The sequence below is a fragment of the Toxorhynchites rutilus genome, chromosome 3 (genome assembly GCF_029784135.1).
Source record: "Toxorhynchites rutilus septentrionalis strain SRP chromosome 3, ASM2978413v1, whole genome shotgun sequence".
NCBI lineage: Eukaryota > Metazoa > Arthropoda > Insecta > Diptera > Culicidae > Toxorhynchites > Toxorhynchites rutilus.
This window is the reverse complement of record NC_073746.1, coordinates 82409736-82422797: the sequence shown is the minus strand read 5'-3', so window position 1 is coordinate 82422797 and position 13062 is coordinate 82409736. Positions and strand designations below refer to the sequence as shown.

The 13062-nt window shown below is 36.3% G+C and overlaps 1 protein-coding gene and 1 pseudogene across 1 annotated transcript in view; both read left to right on the top strand.

Annotated features, from left to right (window-relative positions):
- The window catches only part of LOC129774718 (bone morphogenetic protein receptor type-1B), a 422669-nt gene that overhangs the window by 75002 nt on the left and 334605 nt on the right, over window positions 1–13062 (top strand). The gene's annotated exons all lie outside the window — the stretch shown is intronic.
- Window positions 11234–11305, top strand: LOC129780916 (U4 spliceosomal RNA; annotated as a pseudogene).

Below are 13062 nucleotides of genomic sequence, written 5' to 3'. Positions count from 1 at the left end.
ATTGAAGTATTGTTATTTTTATATTAGAATTATGATGAATAATGTGAATTAATTGTACTGATTTCTTTCACGAAATATAATCATGAATAGAACAACAGTGATGAATGTGAAATTATAAGTTTCTTAAATTGAATGTTGGGCCCTACTATGTAATTCTAGTTGAACAGTTGAACAGTTATAAATACAATCGAGTGAAAGCTGTCGGCATTATTGTTTGTTTGTGTCCTGATACAATAAGTTACCTCTAATTCGACATACAAAGGGATCGCTCAGTGTCGCATGAGAGGCGATTGTGACCTGTAATTGGACATTCATGACGACAGTGGTACAGTCTGGTGGCGGCAAATTTGGGGCCATAATTTGGGCCCAAACACGATGTTTACAAAAACATTCAATTATTCGTGTCGCATTACAGGTCTGTCCAATTGGCTAGATGTCGAATTAGAGGTAACTTACTGTATTTTGCTTGGGGAAATATTTCGACAACGTTCAAAAATATACAATTCGCAAAACATGACGTTCGAGAAAGAACTCGATTCGATAAGATTCAATCGATTTACAAAATACGAAAATCTGTTCGGTGTGATAATTGCAGGGATCGAATTAAACGTTCGATTCGATTTACATAATAAGGGCCGGTATTCCCGATAGATAGATCTCATTAGTGATTAAACGGATAGAAGTTTGGCCGGATACCAGATACCGTATATTCGACTAGCTTCAAGGCGACTATTTATTTGCAAATACGAAACTGGGAGAAACATTTTTTTTCCTAATTATAGTGACTTTCAACACATTTCGGCTGGTTCGTCACTTTTACTTCCATTTTTGGAAGAATGTCGGGAGTGAGAATTGAACTCGTGATCTCTGCGTGAGAGGTATGGATGTTGCCACTACGCCAGATCGCATCCACAAGGGAGAAACTTTTTTTTGTCTGTATTTAAGAGACTTTCAGCCGTAGGCTGGTTCGTCTCTGACTGGGAGAAACTGCATGTGCGCATGAAGAAAACAATAAACGCATTTTTACATAATGAACTAAGATTAAATTTTCTGTGTGGAATGAATATTCCCCAATCAAGTTTTCTGCAAGGAATACTGAACAGATTTTGTTTCTGTTAAGGATTTTCTATTACAATCATAAAAATTTTGTAAATAATTTAAATACTATTCGAATAAGAGTATGTACTACGAATTTAAATATGCAGAGAACAGTAATCAATTACTTCACCACAAATCAAATTGAACGAAGCAAAAGAGACAGCAAAGAAATCTTATTTCGACCGTGGATCGATCTCCATCGCTCATGATCAAGGATGGAAAACAAAGGGAGCATGATGCGATTTACGATCGTAATCTGTGCAAACTGCGACTAACTATTAATCCTCTCCCATCATAACCAAATAATTTTCTCTCGGTAACTCTGAGTTGACCAAAACATTGCTAGACTGAAACTAGTTCGAATAATTGAGTTACTCTCCTTCCTCGTTCTGTTTACAACTCCTAACAAGAATTTGCTCCATGGGAATGAGAATCTCTATGACGTACGCTTTACGATTCTCGCTCTCTCGTCCGGGCGTTCAATTTTCCTCTCCGAGCGCGTTTACTTCGATGAAACTGTGCGAGGAAAAAATGCGCTACAGCAGATAGGACGACTTTAATGTTTAATGTTCCACAGAGGATTTCTCAGATGGTTTTTAAATTCATCTACAAAGACTACAAACAATAATCCTCATCAAATCACTAATTTTATGAGTTAATGTAAATGAGTTATTGGCCAAGGCTATTACGATATCGAACACGTGGTCTTGCGAGATATATTTTTCCGCCAGCACAAATACAGAACACTCATTTCGGGCCCGAGTAAACTTGTGGCTAGAAAAGACCTTAATTACCTTTAATTAATCAAAAACATAAATTAGCGCAAATATGTCAACATGTGTTTTTTGTGTAAGTGTTTACTCATAAAATTTTAGGATTGTGGAACTCTACATAATTTGTATACAGATAGACTATCTACAGTTTGTGGGGGGAATACTCATACAACTCAAATGGGTAATGATTATCTGCTATCACAAAGCTGAGATTTTTTTTATGTTTTGTTTTACTACTGATTCATTCAAAAAATCAAGCTTCATTTTAAAATGTTTTCTTATCCTGAGACTGGCAACATATTGCACTGCTACTAATACCGTAGGCTAACCTCAAGGATATTTTTTTATCCATTTTCGGCGAATAATCAATAGAGTGCCGTGTTATGAAACATCAGAACAATAGCAAAAACAACATCACGATCATAAGGTGTTGGTTCGGTTATTCCAGACGACATTGGAATATATTCCATCTGATCATCTTTAGGAAGCCTTCAAAGGATAAATTTATCTTGGGAACATTAAATTGATATTCATGACTTCCAGCCGGACGTTTATCCGCTCTGATAATAATTGTGTGGTCCTCACAAAGCATATATTCCAATGCCGTCAGTTCACTTAAATTCTTCGCATACCGTTTGATGATTAGGTAGGATGTTGATAATCAATTTCTGCGATACCTATTGTTCCTACAGTATTCATTCGACAATATGAAGACTGAATACCTGAAATTAACCAGATTCAACCATGTAAAACTGCGGTCAAAGCAGTATGTACACTTGAGGGATGCAACAAGTTTGAAGGGATATAAAAAAACATTAGTCGTTCGATAAATCTACTGCCACATATGTCGGAAGTCCACGATATATGACTAACATACGTCCATACTAATTCATTACATTTATTTGCAACGTAACCACACAGAATTGAATTAATCAAATGTGTGATCCGTTTTATCTACAAAATAAAAAAGGATCTTAAATTCCATTGAATTCGAAGTGTTTCGAGAAATCACCAATTGAATTATTATTAGAAAAAATATTTGAAGAGAAATGTGAATGGTCAGAATTATTGAAATCTAAAAAACGATTTTGGGCGGGATGAGATTCGCCCAAATCTGCTGGTAATAAAATTATTCAATTGCATCCAATACCCGTCTGCTGTTTATCGGGCGGGAGACGACAACAAAATAAAATCGACACGAGACTGAGTCAGCCACTCACTGCGGACAGTGCAATAGAGAATTAAAAATCCCTCGACGAGTGTCGTGAGATTTCAGTTGATCGTCTCTTGTACACTTTCCGATCAAGAACTCATCATCCGCTCTATGGGATGGGATTAATCGTTTGTGGCTTGCACTCACGACAAACCTTGAGTAGTAGAAGTAATGCTCCGAGAGTGCTTGCAGTGAGGATTCCTCTTTCATATTGCTTTTTTGAGATCTTGGTAGCTCACCGTTCCAAGTATTCTCTCTGTGTACATATGAAGGATAAAAGAGCATCGCCTGCTGGGGGTGATTTAAAAACATCCAACTAGAGGGATATACCTATTCATTGATCGTTGAATGTGATTTTTTACCATCACTGCTCATGATTGATGCGTGGACGTAGTTATTCTGTAACAACACAAAGATGATTAATGAGGGCCTTGAGTTTTGAACTCACGATCGATAGCTTATTAAGTGAACGCGCAACCAATGTGGCTACGGAGAACCCCATAATAAATGTAATAGTGTTAATGAATTAATAATATGAGCTAATATTAACCTAATTTAAAAAAAGATTCTATTGATATTTTTTCCTAATATCCGGCATCCGGCCATTATCCGTTATCTGACCGGATAGGCCGGATATCAGATAGTTACTGGATATCCGTTTCATCTCTAGTTCTTGTACTTCTAGGTAATTGAGGAAAATAATAATCATCTTGGGTGTATAGCATAGAAAATGAATGTTTTGTGTGTTCATAAATGACAATTTCCTTAAAAAAATCAACGATATTGATTGATGAGACTTTACAGAAAATAAAGTATTACCTATCAATTATTTAGTAAACTTTTTTTTTATTTAGAATTTTTTATCTAGAATAATTTATCATTGAATATTTATTAATATGACCTATGATTTTTCTATGATTATACTCGAGCATACGATCTTACAAACCGTGAATCAATAATTTTGTTTTGAGGAGGCTATTGAAAATCAATGAAGCCGAAGAAAAAATATTTACTGGTGGTTATTAATTTAGTTATATCTGTTTTAACTTTGAGTAAGTACCAATAACACCTAAAAATACTAAACAGCAAAATTACAGAGAGGGTATCGTCTAGCACTACATTCATTTTCTAATTATCGAGGTACACATCTTAACAAATACAAACCTCTCGTACCTGAAATTGTTAATCCATGTATGCTGCACTGCAGCAAGCTATGGATTGGAGCTAGTATCGCGACTTTCGAATTGTCGCTGGTTACGTATATTCGATTCAAGATTTTTTTGTGACATTGGGCCTGATCACGAACATCACTGTCACAAACGCTTTCACGTCACTTACACTCACTTAATCTTTTTGTGTCTATCATCATTGTCACGGACAGTTGCGTGTAAAAATAAACTGCGTGAAGTGAAAGAGTTCATTGCCGTTTATAAGAGACGTGTCAGTGGCATAGTTTCGGGCGTTTGAACGATATGTCGGTTGCATAATTTCAGACGTTTGAACTTTATGTAAGTAAAATTAATAAGTGTATGAGATAATATTCCATTTAATTGAACGTATGTTTTTGAATGACAAGTTTGCGATTATACCTCGATGATTCGGTATTTCAATGCCAACTATTCGGACTCATTCCATGCATCATTTGCTTGGTGCGTTAGTTTGCTGAATCAAACGCTGGTTCTACGATGAGGAGGAATACTTGGTTGCTCTTGAATCATGTAGTTGTTGAACATATGGAATGTAATTTTATTTCCACTTTCTATAAATTACTCTAGAGATAAAGCATGACTATCATGAGCTTAATAATCTCGCATACTCTTGTACTCAGCTTTGTCTTATTCGTTTGAATAGCGAGAAGTACTTAGTATAGGTCAACGTTAAAATCATTTTTTAAGAACCGTTTCTACAACTTTTATAAATAATAATATCTTCTATATCTCAGAATAAACCCGAATTTATCTATCTCATGATCAGTATATTCTAAGCTACTCCCATATGGGATCCTGAAGTTTAATCTTATTATCCTTCCCATTCTCGTGTAATTTGATATACGGGACATGAGGTTTGATATAATTATTTAAACAGAAACTGGTCAGTAGTATCGGTCAGAAGCATAATTTTCATATGAAACATCTGATGCGTTTCAAGGAATTTGTCAAAAAGCTGAAAATGATTCAGATTTTCTTTAGACGGATATCAAAATTATGAAAAAAGAACTAGAGAATAATTTAAAAATTATTAATTTAAAAGCTATGCAATGATGAATTACTTTTTTTCCTTATTTGAAACTTAAATATTCTTTCATTCAAAGTATGTCTTCAAAACAATATCGTTGAAAATATCTATTACGTAAAAACAATTACGTCTTGTCCACCAATTGCGAATGTTTGAATTACAAAAACCAGCTCTGCAATGTTGGAAAAACATTACAATTATTATTTTATATTAAAAATATCAACAAATCAATATTATACATAATAAATCATAATGATCGTTTTGGGCCAGTGGCCTCCATTGCCATTTTATGGGGTTGCAACTCTCTCTTAGTCTAATCCTTCAAATAGAAACAAAAAAATTCTATTCATTTAGGACAATCGAAATTTGACCTTTCGCCATGTTTCAATCGGTCTACGGGAGCTACATTTTTAGTCCTCAATTACATCCCATAGCGCATTTATCAAATCCAAATAAACAAATTTACGTCCTCTGGATACGTGAGGATTTCGTTCTAAAAATGCCACCAAGCGGGTAAATTGCTGTTTGTTTATCTTTTCTTTCTTAAAAAGCAAGACACGATTCAAAATCTTAGCAAAAAAGCTAAATAAATCCGAAATTAAGCTTACTCCATTCCGCGTGACTAGCTTTCACCATCTATAACACAAGTGACAAATATACTTGTTTTTCCCCGTGACGTGACAGTATCGTTATATTCATAATAATACCGAGTTCATCAAAGTTGTCACGACGTATGAACTCTTCCGGATTCTACACACACGGTGGCAGCCGTAATAACGTTGTATACAATTCACTTCGTTTTCACCGTGAAGTGACGTTCGTGATCAGGCCCATTATGTTGGTACTCATGTCTCTCACTTATGCTGACAAGTACGGCTGTTTTTAATGTTCAGTTAATTTTTGACAACTGCTTTTCTTACACGTGTTTTGGTTCATCTTAGCTTTTTACTTAGTGAGAGACATGAGTACCAACATAATGCCACAAAAAATCTAGAATCGAATATACGTAACCTGCGTAAATTCGAAAGTCGCACTACTTTTTGAATAGACCTCGTATTTATTAAGCCGCTTCTTTGTCTTTTCTTCGCTTGGATAGAATGATGCCTGAAGCTACGGTTGTTTTCGCAATGGTGAGAATATATTTGAATTGGGCTTTGGTGCTACTACACTCGCTTTAGACGGCTTTGGGAACAAAATTGAATCAATCAAAATATGGGATTTAATGCGTTCGACAATTATTCAATAGTTTGTTTAAAAAATATACATTATATTCTTTATCGTAATAGATGCGTGAAACTATTTCCAATCAATAAATGCAAACATCTTTGCGACCTATCAGAAAATGGTCGAGTTTCATCCCAAATAAAGAGATTTTTGCGGTATACGATATTTTTTTTAACTCTAAGCGCAAAAAATCATGACTCCTGGTGAAGCCGGCCAATCCATCGCAAAGCTAAATAATTTCGACCGAAAGACGATGCTCTGTTTGCGATAAGACCTGGAGGGTATGATATACCATGAGCTACTGAAACTGGATTGAACGGTGAATACAGATCGCTTCTTCTGTAGGAGCCTTAAACCACTGTGACCATTAGTTTGATCTCTTGTAGTGACACATATTGCTACCGACACCAGATGGAATATTGAAACTTTGCATTGATGGGAATAAAAAACCGAAATTGGAAACGTTATCGCATCCGTAGTATTCTCCAGACCTGGCACCTCAAGGTGTAGAAATGTGTGCAATCAAACAGTGATTACTTCGAATAAATATATTTCAAGGTTCTCCTAGTAATAAGGTTTTTTTTATCGGATAAACTGGACAATTTCAATTCGTACACTTAGTATTTTCATGGTACATTAAGTATCTGATCTTTATAATATTTGGATATTTTCGGTTCAATTGAGTCGTATGAAGTTTAAAGCCTTAATATTTGAAAAAGCGCCGAAAAAAAAAACGGTTTGTACAAGACATTGTATCATATGTATAAAAACATCAGAACGGTGCTCCCGTGGCCGAGTACACTCTGTCCAACTTTTATAAGACCAGGTGATGATCTTGCTGTTTTGTGTCATTGTAAATAAACAATGCATCTATTTACATTCTAGTGTGTAGGTACTGGTGACTACCATACACTGCATGATTTTCATATGTGTGTGTGCAAGCGCTGAGTGTAAACGAATGTTTTCGTATTTTCATCTGTCAAGTTTCCATAAGACCAGTTACATTTTCCGTTGTTTTAGTTGTTTTGATCAATTAAATCTGGAAAATGCCGAAGGGAAAAGTCCTCACGGAGAGAGAAAAAAGTCTAATCGATTCATTTCACCAATAAAATATTGGTATCAGAGAAATTTCTCGTCGGATTGGACGATCCCATCAAGTGGGGCCCAATTATTTGGCGAATCCTCAAGTACACGATAAGAAGGAGAGAGCTATAAAGCTAAGATCGATGCTCTCTGACCAGGATAAGCGGGAAATAGCTAGAACAGGTTCGAATACAAATTTTAGTTAAATATCCTCACATAAAGAGGGCTTAAAAGGTTAAAACTCCTCATCTTAAACCATCTCACGTCGGAAGACGTCAGAGTTTTTCCAAAGCTTACATGAACCGATAGTGGGACATGGTATGTTGTGACAAGGAATGTTTACAAAAGAATACATTTTGCTATATCCCATAACGGAAAATTCTTCAATGTATAGATTATTTTCACTGACGAACAAAAGTTTAATTTGTATGGTCCTCATGGTTTCAACGGGTACTGGCGTGATTTACGGAAGAAGGAACAGTATTTTTCAACCAGGAATTTTAGTGGAGGCTCGTGCATGGTTTGGGCGGGATTCTGTGCAACCGGAAAGCTCAAGATAGCTTTCACATCATTCAAGGATTACACACATGTTCTGGAATCCTCTCTTCTACCGTTTTTGCGCGGATATCGTCACAAAAAAATCACATTCCAGCAAAACAATGCTACTATTCATACCAGCAAGAAAACTAAACAATGGATTTAGGACCAAAAACTTAATTTTTTGGACTGGCCGGCTCGCCCTCTAGACTTGAATCCTGTTGAAAATCTTAGGGGGGGATCCTTGTACGTAGAATCTACACTAAGGGAAAACGGTACACCACGATTGAAAAGCTCAATGTCGCAATTTCGGAAAAATGGAAAAATATCGAGAAATCCGTTCAGCACAATTTGGTAAACAGTATTCCAACACGAATTTTCAAGGTTATTAGTCGAATTGGCAAGGTTACCAGTTATTGACATGTAAAGCAGCCGATCGTTTTGAATTTTTCATTGACAATACAATTTTGAAGTGGTCTTATAGAAACTAGAAAAAAATGAAATTATCATATTTAAGCAAAATAAATAAAAAAACAACTCTTTTGAACGAAATTGGCGTTAAATATACTTTATTCCGAGCAAACAACAATGTATGAATGTATCTTGTTGAAATTCTAACTGTTTGTGTTGCAACGAAATAGAATCAGGGTGGTCTTATAGATGTTGGACAGAGTGTAGTTAGCGTCACACATTATATTGTTTTGGGTCCGATTCTCGTTCTGGTCGAGAAATTTTCCATCAAAGAAAGTTAAAAATAGACCTCGATTTCGTTAATTATTTCTTAATTTGAGCTAAATTTCTTTCCTGGAACAACTTCTTGGGCGTTTGAGAAAACAAAGGATTTTGAAACAATTCGATACTTTTTTGAATCGTTTATATCTATTTGGATGAGAGTTGAGGAGAGCTGTTTCCCATCCCGTCTTCGTTAGGTTTTGGATTGTACAATTCAGGACAATCTCCTGCTACCCATTTTCAAAACAGGAACGTTCGTTGTGGACTTGCTAAACAGGCTTTTGAGAAGAAAGATTTTCATGTTTTAAAAATTATTATTAAATATATATGATTTTGTCTAAGAGAATATACAAAATATATGCTGATTGATAGACGAATCTCGTTTCATATCGAAGCAGTTTTCGGGATCTACACAGCTTATGAATTTTTCTTCTCGTCGTCCGCTTTCCCCATATCATCTTCCACCACTTCATCTTCATCTTCTTCTTTTTCCACATTATTCTCGTCATCATTACGAGTGAAAAAACTTGCATTTTTTGAATCCGAATCATCTGCTGCTGGTGGAGTCATGAGAATTTCTATATTATACGACGACACATCCGATGCGCTGTCTTCTGTGAGATCTATAACTGGGGGCTCGACCATGCCCACATAGATCACCGAATCATCTTCATGAGGGTAGGGGCTCTCCGTAGGTGTCCCGACACGTGCCCGTTTTTCTGCAATGGGTTCTGGCTGCTCCGAAGAAGATCGCTTTTGGTCACGCGAATCCATTGTGACAGGAGTTTTGAGAGCTGTGAAGTGCTTTATCTAGGCGGCCTACTTTTCCATTGTGAATTGATTTATTTTAGATTTGCTGAAAGTTCGGCCATTAGATATTTCCATTTGAAGTTGATGAAGATATTGTGTACTAATCAAATTTAGCGTGTACCAGTTGCAATATATTTCGGCCACCACTAGAATTGAACCCGAAGGATCCTGTATGATATGTGTGCCGCCAGCTGGGTACGGGTAGCACACACATCTCTCTATCGGACAAATCAAAGAATCACTAGAATGAATCCGTTTTTAATGGTTTAGCGACAATAAAGTAAAATTCGCCTGGAACTCTAATGATTTTATCTAAATTTACTTCCAGAAATATTAAACTCTGACACATGTGTATGATTTTTGAAGATACTCTACGAATTTAAATTTGAAAAATCATGACAGATCACAGATTTAATCTTCGCTGAATTAGTACTTAGTTGAGATTTATATGCCAAATAACACGCCTTGAATGCAATTCACACGAAAAATTCCCCCAACCAGTACGGGAATTGAACCCGAACCCCCGGCATGTTAGGTGTGACGCTAACCACTCGGACACGGGAGCATTCTCTTTGGAAACTCATGCTTAAATGCAGTTTCTTGCATTTCAATACACTGTTTTTTCTAATTAATCGGTCAAATATTCCATAAAAAGTGTCGCGTATACAATGCGTACTACTTCATCGATTTTATTCAACCAAGGAAAATTATTTCGAATGTCCGTTAAATGTCGATAAAACATGTTAATCATTCAAGAAGTGATGTCGTGCTTTTCAGCAGCATAAACCATTTTGCTTCGGCTGCAATCAGCTGCTGGGAAGTATACATTTGGCGGTTTGATTGCAAAATAAATCCCTAAAATACCCAAAAATACCGAGAATAAATATTTAGCACATTTTTTGACATCCTATAAATTGAATTAAATGAGCTTAAAAACATTTACTCAAGCGCATCGCATCGAAGGTAGAAAACAGTTTGTTACGCTCTCCGTTTTACTCACAGCATAAAAAGCTCTCCTCCAGGTATACTCATAAGATCCAAATTAATTAAAATGTGGTGTAATATTCTCGTTCATTGGTATAATAGCACCAGCGGTTATATGTATAGCGTGGTTGTGTGGAACAGCCTTACAATCCAGCCAAGGATTTCCTTTTGGGTACAATTCCAAGCTGACATTCAGTCTGAGGGAATAAGAAGTCTGCTCCATACATACAAATATTTTAATACTCTTTAAAAATGTGCATTTAATGTTAAAGAATCTTTTCTGCCAACCTTAGTTTGGGTGCAGATGGTTTATTTCACCCCACCTGCACAATTATTTTAATAATTTAATTTTTACACTTACTAATGAGTTTAATTTTTGGTACATACCAAAAATCATTTTGATGCTGTCTTATATACCGGGATATAACCACCAGTGAATTAAATTTTAGAAAAAAACCACAATGCCTAATTTTGAAGTCCCAAAATCTACGTACGCATGCGGAATCAATTTCGGCAGAAATATGAAATCCAACATGCTACTAAATGCTTTGCGCAGTGGCGATATCGTAACCAATGAGGTACATCAGAGGTGAGATTATTGCTAGTTGAAAAAACAGGAAGTGGGTTATATCTATGGTATAACCGCAAGGGTGACGTAGGACTATCGTTGATTTAGAGATCATTTGTTTGAAGTTGAATCTGAATTCATTCTGAATGAATGAATATTTGGAGAACTTCGAAAACGAGAGCGTTACGTTGGAGGCACAAGGTTTTATGCATCTAATATTGGATACGGAAATATCCTACTGATGGGGAAGAATAATCTTCAGAAGCTATCCTGTTAATTGCGATTGATTGAAAAATCACAAAACCAAATGTATTTGGTCACAGTGTTTCATGGATAGAAAACATTAAAATAAACTCTTTCACATGAATGTAATTTTAAATTCCCAGAGGAACTGGCAGCTTTTTTCAGTAACGATTAGATATTTCCACATTTTCCTCGATACTGGAAGCCCACCAGTGGTTAATGCTAACTCGATAACCATCTGTTAATAGCACTTGATTGAAACATATTTGGTCGCAGTGTTACATGGATAGAAAACATTCAATTAAACTATTTCACATGAATATATTTTGAAAATTCCCAGAGGAACTGGCAGATTATTTTCAGTAACGATTAGTTATTTCCACATTTTCCTCGATACTGGAAGCCCACCAGTGGTTAATGCCAACTCGATAACCATCTGTTAATAGCACTTGATTGAAATATATTTGGTCACAATGTTACATGGATAGAAAACATTCAATTAAACTCTTTCACATGAATATATTTTGAAAATTCCCAAAGGAACTGGCAGATTATTTTCAGTAACGATTAGATATTTCCACATTTTCCTCGATACTGGAAGCCCACCAGTGGTTAATGCCAACTCGATAACCACCTGTTAATAGCACTTGATTGAAACATATTTGGTCACAGTGTAACATGGATAGAAAACATTCAATTAATCTCTTTCACATTAATATATTTTGAAAATTCCCAAAGGAACTGGCAGATTATTTTCCAGCAATGATTAGATCTTTCCGGAACTTTCTCGATGCTGAATGGCATCCTAACGGAAAGAGTTCTGCGCGTGTATATGTCGATCCTTCGCCGTCCACCTCCTCCAGCACGTTAGGCAACGATGTTGTCTTGTCGATGTCCTCACGAAATGAATGTGTCTCACCACCAGAATATCGCTTAAGTATGCTTTTTGTGTGTGATTGAATCGAGAGAAGGTGTGGTTTACGATGGCAATTTGGAAGGCAAACTAGAGGGGAATGAACTCTCTGAGCTCGGAACTTTCGGCGACTGAGCAATAATCGATTGCGGGCGCATACAATATTGGATACGGAAATATCCTACTGATGGGGAAGAATAATCTTCTGAAGCTATCCTGTTAATTGCGATTGATTGAAAAACCACAAAACCAAATGTATTTGGTCACAGTGTTACATGGATAGAAAACATTCAATTAAACTCTTTCACATGAATATATTTTGAAAATTCCCAGAGGAGCTGGCAGATTATGTTCAGTAACGATTAGATATTTCCACATTTTCCTCGATACTGGAAGCCCACCAGTGGTTAATGCCAACTCGATAACCACCTGTTAATAGCCGCGCGTGTATGTGTGTGTAGCGATGTCTTCCCAGGGAACCGTTTGTGGCATCACTCTCCTCCTGATAGATTCCCTTCTGGCCTAGGGAGCACAAACATGCTCTTGGTGACACCGTTCATCCGCGCTTTCATGATAAATGAAGAGCTTCACCACAACAGCGACAACATGCTCCAATCGCTGTTCAATTAGAACTGAGTGGATTTCCGAG